This window comes from Haliotis rufescens, unplaced genomic scaffold (assembly GCF_023055435.1).
Source record: "Haliotis rufescens isolate VD_foot unplaced genomic scaffold, xgHalRufe1.0.p SCAF_11, whole genome shotgun sequence".
NCBI classification, from domain to species: Eukaryota; Metazoa; Mollusca; class Gastropoda; order Lepetellida; family Haliotidae; genus Haliotis; species Haliotis rufescens.
The window spans coordinates 9143595-9153278 of NW_025963791.1; the positions used below are offsets into that span (position 1 = coordinate 9143595).

The window sequence follows — 9684 nt, forward strand, 5'->3', positions numbered from 1 at the left end:
GATCACGAATGAAGGTCCAAAATGCAAGAGGTTGACTGACCGTATACCATTACTAAAACATGACATTATGAAAATGACAATTACTGAAGCTTCATTGTTCAATCCTGTATATGATAACAGAATAACGGAACCCATCAGTACCAGTGTAAAGATCGGTTTACAGAATTGACATTGACATAATGCAGCTGTTAACTGATAAGCAGTACTTGACCCGATACCCAAGACAGACAGGCCAAATCGTTATTCAAGGATACTGTACTGACATCTGGTACACGACTTCCAACGAAGAAATACGACATCTGTCGACTATTTCATTGCTTTTAATTGTTGTTGTTTCCTTTCTTTCAAATTGTCTTAAACCTATGACAAATTCAAAAACACATAACTCAGAAGTAACATACGGACACGTGCAAACAGTGCAAAGTGTTGTGTAGTGTTGTATTGTGCTCGCTCTTACACTCTCCTTGTCATTTGTCTTCGGTGCAGCTATTAACCGATTTAGCTGGTATAAGTGAGAGGTATAGGTTGTGTGACCTAAATCAGTCAGTCACTCGGGACAGATACTACGTAATTCCTCGAAACCCTTCGGTAATTCGCCACATAGTGGAGTCTGCATATTCAGTCTGCACAAAGTCAACAACGAGCCATTGCGGATGCTAAACCTGACGTGTGTATGGGTGAGTATGGTGATGCGCCATTCGTCAATAATGGGGAACGCTAAGAGCTCGTTACAGACGTTTCGTTTGTTTGTTGAACGCCACGCTCAGCAATATCACAGCTACATGCCGGCGGCCTGTAAATATTCGAATCTGGACCAGACAATCCAGCGATATTGATGTTATGAGGAAAGATCTACGCCGTCGGGGTACGATGACATAGAATCGAGGAAGTCCCCGAGCTGGACTACCGGATCCTCTCACGACCACAATAACTTGCTGGGGACTCCACCCTCTATCTCGCTCTGCGTTGATGCTATGGCATCTAGACATAGCGTTATGTGAGTATCTCGGGCAAAATACTCACGGGTACCTCAGGCTGTACCGGTATCTCAGGCTTGTTTTACCAGTTGGCATAATCATTGGTTGGTTTTGGTTTTGGTTTGGTTTGTTGTTTAACGCCGCACTCCAGCTACATGACGGTGGTCTGTAAGTAATCGAGTCTGGACCAGACATTCCAGTGATTAATATCATGAGCATCGATCCACGCAATTGGGATCGATGATATGCATTAACCAAGTCAGCGAGCCTGACTACCCGATCCCGTTAGTCGCCTCTTACGACAAGCACGGGTTGCTGACGACCTATTCTTGCCCGGAATCTTCACGGGTCTCATGGGTTGGTAGTTTCAGAGTACCTCCTGGCTGATTGTGATACATCATGCCTCGACACCATTGATATAATTAATTACGGACAGTCGTAATAAAATTGTAATTACTGTCTGCGTTGTAAATAACATTCAATTAATGACATAATCAGTTAACGGAACACAAGAACATTTATGGGTGGTGTGGTAGTTATCGGACAATAAAGCAGGGAACATAAGCCACGAAGGGCGCAGCAGTGATCCATGGGGCTTTTGTTACAAAACGTGGTGACCACAGATACAGTCACATGTACGTATCTATATTCAAAGGTTCAGGAAAATTTGTATGAAATGGAAGCAAATGCCATGTGAAGTTTACTGAGGAAGAAATATGTGAAATGCTGGACTTCCTCATTGATAACATCTACGTAATATTTTGGGGGTAAGACATTTTGGAACGAAGTAGGCACCCCCATGTGCCAAAATTGTGCTGCCCTTCTTGCGGATCTGTTTCTTTATGCATATGAATCGGAATTTCTGCTCGGATTGGCAATGTTAAAACACGATAATGTCGCCAAGAAGTTTAACTTAAGTTAACTTCAGGTATATCGATGATCCGATATCGTTCAGATCAAATAGCCAATTCTCTTCCACTGATTTACCCACATGAACTAGAAATAAAGGAGACCAGTGAGACCGCCTCCTCTGTTTCATACTTAGATCTATGCATAACGATCCAGAGTGACAAAACACTCTCCACAAGACTGGACGACAAGACGGATGACTTCATCTTTCCAATAGTCAACTTTACCTTCACGTCCAGCAATATTCCAGCAGCTCCAGCCTTTGGTGTGTACATTTCACAACTTTTGAGATACAATCGGGGATGCTCTTTCTACCAAGATTTCAAAGATCGTCATATGACTCTTGCTCAGAAGATGTTTGATCAAGGATACAACATTCAAGGCCTCAGTAAAGCTTTCAAGAGCTTTTGGTGGACATTTGGATGACATTTGACGCATCAGTGACAAAATTGATGTCCGATGCAATTCCCTATTTTGACTTGTGCCATATGTTCCCGCTTCTTTCAGGTGAACAATTGTCTTGCATTTGCATATTTTCGCGAACACCTGGCATCATCACTATTTGATAGTAATTCATAAACACATGCTCATAATATAGTTGGAATCGTACAATCGACTCTGAATTAGCAGATATTTCTATTGGATATGAAAAGGGGTTTGACGCTTCATTTATTATTATTGTACGATAAACAAAGACCGCGATCCGTTTGTTTCTTATAAGAGATATCAACATTATCTACAGTCTCTTTGAGGATGTTAGTAAAAAGTACACACTTTAAACTTATTTACCCGTACTTAAAAAATGATGACTCCCTAATTATAATCCGACCTCGGAATTGTCGGACAATTCCTTTTTATGAACAGGTATGCTTTGTTTGTTATTTCACGGATATGCTCACAATTTTCACAGCGATCACATGTAACTTTCCCCAAATTCAGATTGCCTTGAAGTTCTCTCATCCACTTTCGGATGCGATCGTTCGGCTATGGCGTTTTTCTTTATTGCCCAGCTTCATCTATTGGGAACAACTCACCAGACAATTCCCTCTAAAAAATAACGATGTCGCAAGCTTGCGAGCCCATGAGCGAATTTCCAGAAATGACGCCATGATAGAACATTGTTTTATTGTGAAATAAACCATGCTTCGTTTTTCATTGTTCTTTGCGATTTATCGCGTAACTGTCTTTTATGTGTTAATACAATAAGCTACATGTGTATGAGACCCGTGAAGATCCGGGGTAGAATAGGTCTTCAGCAACCCATGTTTGACGTTAAAGGTGACTATGCTTGTCGTAAGAAGCGACTAACGGGATCGGGTGGTCAGGCTCGCTGACTTTGTTGATGCATGTCATCGATCCCAATTGCGTGGATCGATGCTCAGGAAGTCAATCACTGGATTGTCTGGTCCAGACTCGATTATTTACGGACCGCCCTCATATGCAGCTGGAATATTGCTGAGTGCGGCGTTAAACAACAAACAAACAAACATGTGTATGAATATCAGCCCTGTGGGCATTCGGGTTAGACTTGGTCCCAAGCAAACAAAAGTCAGGCTCGGTGTCTTGTTTGAGTGCATTCCAACTCACCCCGATCTTATAGTCCAGACTCAAATATTAACTGGCAACCTTCAGATAGCTGGAATATTGCTGAATGATGAGTTACACAACAATAAATTGAACATCAGATGGTAAACGCTGCAATCAGAATATCAATATACGGATAACACAATGAAATGAATACTGTCAAAAAAGAATATTGCAGCAATGCTTCGTTTCAGATTGTCAAGAAGATTTGTGTTAACATAGCATGCATTTCTGGAGGTAGAAATATTTCGCTTTCTGTAATTATTTTGATGTCAATTTCTGAGGGTAGGGGGGATTCTAATATACCAAGGCAGCTAGATGTGACTGAATGGGAAAGGAATATGCTTCATTTATTACATTTACATATTTTATGTTAAGTTTATAATCATTTCTATGTCGGAAAAGTATTTATCACCATTGGTTATACGAAACTCTTGCTTTTCCAATAACACATAAAATCCCTGACGAATATATTTTATTGTTTGGCGAATAATATCCGGTAGTATCACTGTTATGTGAGACAATGCCGGAAATGTGACGCCGTCCTCCTATGTCATTAAAATGGCTGACAAGGCAACAGCTCACGGACTTGAAGTAAAATGATTTGTAAAGCAATTATATCACAGGCAGTAAATGTTTTCCCTTGTTTTATAGTGAGAATGTGCTCTTAAAGTAACAATATGATCCAGTAATGTGACAATTCCGTGAATAATTATTACAGAATAATGTAAGAATAAAGAACGCTAAAATCCCTTTTTGTACATTTTAGATTTGTTTAATTGCTTTGCTGGGTTCAATTCAGAACAGTCAGTCTCCATATTATCTAATTATGTCTGAAATAGACAAAAATAACGATTGTCTCTGAATATAAAACGTCAACGCCAGACAATAACCAGTCTCGATTATCCGACGGAACAGACTCAACTTGCAATAAAAGGCAAACTAGCGGTGAAAGTTACAAGAAAGGATCACTGGACATCTGGATCTCTGTTACCTTATTCCTATTCTGGCACATCGTACATTCACACATACATTTAATGTCAATGACCTTTATCATTTATCGTTTTCGTATACGTAATGTTGATACACTAGTAGTAATACTTTCCAACCCGAATAGGAAGTAACTCACTCATTTTATGTGTGCATTACATAGACACCAAAGGATATTTGCAAAGTAAGAGCTGTTGTTCCCACTGGAGAACCATTTAAGCTCTAGTGTACACTTTATCGGCACACTATTCAAATATACTAAACTGATATGACTGTCTACGACATTGAATCTAGATGCAGGGCACTGACTGGAGCAGAGACTATCATTATTTAATGGCCTATCAAAGTATTAACATATTTATGCTATATTTTATTATAGAGACAACGAGACGTTAGCAGAGATAGAAATATCTTTAATGATATTTTTTCATTCAAATGTACATCAATGTTAAACATATATATTATACTGAAAATATCTGAATGTTGGTATTTGATGAAACTAGTGTCATAAATTTTACTATTTCTCCAACATGCCAAATTTAATAAACAACATTCAGGAAAGAACATTGTTCCGCTTAGGTGGTGGTGGAAGGGGGATTTAACGTCGCGTCCAAGGTTATTGCACTTATATCGCGACGTTGAAAGATGGTACTTGTTACCCTGCCTGGCGCTCGGCATTAAGGACGGACACACACACACACACACACACACACACACACACACACACACACACGTCAATATATAAGTGAAATAATCTTTGACGCGACGTTACACCCGATTTCACATCACCTCACCTATCCATGACATCCTAGACCCCTCATTACTGAGGGTTTGGTGAGGAATGTCTATTGCTAGCTTCCCTTTCAAGTCACTATTTCTCCTGGAGCGGCTTTGGAGTTCATACGTTGAGAACCCTAAGGACATGTTTCCACTTCAGCTCTCATATTAAGGCGTCACATGACGATAAGGGGTTGTTTGATCAGGGCCTTGACATCCATCTACTCCTCAAAGTTATGAATTGTTGCTATGGTAGTACTACACTCCAGGAAGACCAGGAATGGCACTAATATGATATAGCATGTGTATCCTTATGAGAAAGTTTTCGTCATTATGGTGAATGACTTGCACATTTTCTTGCTGTAGACAAAAAACACATTGCAGTGTACGTTCGCCATATGTACAAGTGAGCCTTTCCATACAGTTCAGACTGTGTATACTGCAAGGCACAAGAAGGTTTCTCTTCAAAACTGGATTTAACCAAAACATTACAAACACTACCAAAAAGTTACCAGGCTAAAAACACTCGCCTTAAAAAGGTAAGGTCCAAAACGCCATTATGATACCCGTATCAAATACATCACCATCGAATAACCGTTTCTTGTTTGTTTCATTTCAGTCACCACCTCACATATTGGTGTGCACGTTCCTTTACCCGGCAGTATATATCCTTAAGGGAAGAGTAGAGTAACCTTGTGGTTGGAAAATCACGGCATAGTGCCGGATTAAACTCTCTGCATTGGTAAAGTGTTGCTAAAACGGCGTAAAAGCTTATGGTAATTATCCATCCGCCAAACAAGTCCTTTTTAATGAAAATTTCAAATCTGTTTGGGAACACCAAATCGTAACACATGATTTATGTATTCGATAATATACAAATGTAAAACAGTATATATTGCTGACCATTATGGTACAATGTACTGTATGAGGCGATGAACTATGAGATGAGGTTCATTTATCCGTCCTATCATTCCTTTCTTTGTTTCATTTGAAATCCCAGCCTTTTGAAAATCACAGTGGAAACAAATAATCATAGCTGCAATTTAAATTATGACTGGTCACATTTCTCATTAATATCCATTTTGCATTTATTTTGCAACACAATTACCATGAACTAGATTTGCTCCAATATAATAACGCCGGAATTGTGAGTGGTCTCCCTCAGTATAAACATCACTTTATTCTGACAAATTATTTCTTTACAGTTTGGCGTTTTTTTAACTTTACGGCCGTTTCCATGCATTTAAATTGAATTATTGGTTCAGGTTATCTGTCACACTTAAACCAGATAGTGGAATCAGAATGGGTGCTCGACGCAGAGGATTTAATTAAGTGAAAGCTGTATTTTGTGTAACAAGGTTGTTGAAACCTTCTTGTCAAGAGCGCAGAATTTAGTAGAAACAACAGCTACACTATTTAACCTCGTATGCATCAGTAAGATCATTCACCACTGTCTCCTTCTATTGGAGAAAGTTCATTTGTCATCAGGTTTGCAATAGGATTCAAGATCGTTAGTACCCCACATGCCCCACCACTACTTAATCAATTGCCGCAGTGCAACACGCATTTTATGCTTCCTCTGGAGAATTCACAGCAACCGACACCAATTAACATTGCCCTGGTGTTAAAAACCGTTCAAAAGAATAGACATATTTTCCAAATCAAATTATAGTTCAGACTTTCTGAGGATGTTTAGTTAGAAAGCGCATCGTGTGCTCGAGTTACGAGGAATCTGTGTCCCGGGAAAGCGACAGTGTAGCAATCCCCTGGGAAATCAAGATATACATGCAGTCCACTGCCCTGTCTCATCGCAGGATTAAATTCCACTTCAATTATCCATAACATTTATCTTTCGACAAAATTGAAAGAAAGCGCAAAGTCTGTATAAATAAGTACTGATACCTAGGCCATTTTAATTTGTCGTAATTGTTGATGATGCTGTCACCATCTTACATAGACTCAAATGGGTAATTTAATCCCAGGCCAAATATGCTGTACTTCAAACATGAACTCTTCACTAAATGCCAGTGTCTATATTATTATGTCGTCATATTTCGTCCGGTTACTTGTAATGCACGTAAAAAGTCATTGATGACATTTTGTTTTCAGCTCCTTAAAAACAGTATCTCTCTCGAAACACTTATGTTTCTGTACTAACACTTTTTTCTGAAATGCTCTATACAAAGAATATATTCCAGCCTAACCCATATGTACTCTGCATAATAAGGTCTCATAAGGGATAACTTAATTTCCCTATGGACATATACAGCATTAAAAAACGTCGCATGACCTATTCATGTATTATATATGGTACTGTTGCTCTGTAAGTAAATCTTAGGTCAGTGTGTCCACGTTATAAAAGGCTCTACTTAGTGGTGCCTCTTGACCCGTATTCGTTGTCTAGTGGAATGGTCAATAGCACTGCCGTTCACTGTCAGGATGTAAGCTAGATTCCTGCGTCGCAGAACTGCTTTGTCAATAAGACATTTGATGAGCCCAAGGGAATATTTAACACAATCAATGAAGTACATCTACATGATTGAACGAAGGCCCACTGCTTGTGCAGGTCGACAACAGTTACCTCCCTTTTTAAGAAATGTAGTATATGCATAAGAACTTAGTGCAGGTGAAGAGCAGATGATGTCAAACTTATCCAAAATGTATGAAGCAGATGTTCTTTGTTTCTGTGTAACGTCAGCCAGTGTACAAAACTGGTATCACACGTGGCATGCTTCATGCCTTGATAGCGGAGTATGATTTAGAGAGGAACATGCGTTGAAGGGTAGATATGGCTGGTGATAAATGTTCAGGACATAATTATAATATAACTCTTCCATCATATGTGGCATTTCTGTCTTCGAACTCCCAAAATGCTTTTGCTGAATCACCGCAAGGTATTCGTCTTTTTGTACACAAACCATCTCCTTAGTATCAGTATAACATATATGTCCATATTTGACTGTTATCAACAGAATTGTGTGTTTGTGACAAGAGGAACAGTGCTTGACCATACAGGAGGAATAATCAATCTACATTGTTGAGAGGTTCCCAGCAGTGGCATCTGGGCTAGCTGGGCGAACACCTGATATCATCAACACTATTTGATAGTGATCCATAACCACATGCTTTCCTCTCGGCCTTTCACTGCTTAAATGTTTTCTTTGATAGTATTGCACACATAATGTCGTAACGATTATATGGAAATGACTACTGGAACACAACCTTCGAAGTGAGGAAGGTGGTCTCAAAAGTATTAGTGTAGGGTCTGTGAATTAAATGCCTGGGAATGACATATCAAATATGTACAATGAATAACAGATGGCTGTAATCACCATTGCAAATGTGAACACGTGCAATCAATTACCATATGTACAGTAACGATCAAGTTGATATTGCAAAACATTAAGTCACATTTTCCACAAAGGATAAGCATGAACGTTTGTCCTAAATCCCCTAATCTCAGTTCATAAAATAGTAAAATATTGTAGATATATATTCGACTGGACAAGGAGGTTATACTAAACATCAACCAAAAGTCAAAAATGAACTTACTGCTCTCTTGATTTGTCAGTAGATCCGTCCTGCCGATGACATATGATCACTACACGCCGACGATCAACAGGTATGACACAGGCATGTGGACGTGGGGGGACAGAATACCGACTTCACTATGTCCTGACTGGCATCTCTGGAATCTGGAGCAGCTGGAGCCAGCGTCATCCCCAAGTCTACCGACCTGCTTATCTCCACAGCAAAGATCCTATTATGCTAATTCGTTTCGTTGCGGGCTGAAATAAAAACAAACCCTTTTCTCTTATGACACACTTATGATGCGACTTCTGATAGACATCTGTCAGACAGGTATAACATACATGTACATTGATGGTGTAGATGTCCACTGACACGTGGTATATACTATGTATGTTTGTATGACACACTTATGATGCGACTTCTGATATACATCTGTCAGACATGTATAACATACATTGATGGTGTAGATGTCCACTGACACATGGTATATACTATGTATGTTTGTATGACACACTTATGATGCGACTTCTGATAGACATCTGTCAGACATGTATAACATACATGTACATTGATGGTGTAGATGTCCAATGACACATGGTATATACTATGTATGTTTGTATGCCTACATGTACAATACCCATTCATCATTTCAAAACAATGAATCACTAACGTGCAATCCCCTGTTCTTCTTGTATTTACGTTCTCAATGTACGTATTTCATTCAATCTCATTTGTTATTTCCGAATATCTGTGTCTCCTATTGTCTTCTATTTTCTTAAGATTAGATCTTGACCTTTATAGCTGGAAACCATTCTATCACCCTGTCAAATGGTATAATGTAGTGGCATTTTGCCATTGGGTAACGGCTGCATGATTCATAGACACCTGTCTCATACACAGTATTTATTCTTTTCAA

At 39.2% G+C, this 9684-nt stretch overlaps 1 protein-coding gene across 1 annotated transcript in view; it reads right to left on the reverse strand.

Moving 5' to 3' along the window:
* The window catches only part of LOC124146378 (glutamate receptor ionotropic, NMDA 2B-like), a 140405-nt gene extending 131419 nt beyond the window's left edge, over positions 1–8986 (reverse strand). Inside the window, exon 1 of the mRNA XM_048392189.1 lies at positions 8790–8986. The gene's annotated coding sequence lies outside the window, so the exon portion shown is untranslated. The remainder of the gene's footprint in view (positions 1–8789) is intronic.
* Between the last annotated feature and the right edge of the window lie 698 nt (positions 8987–9684).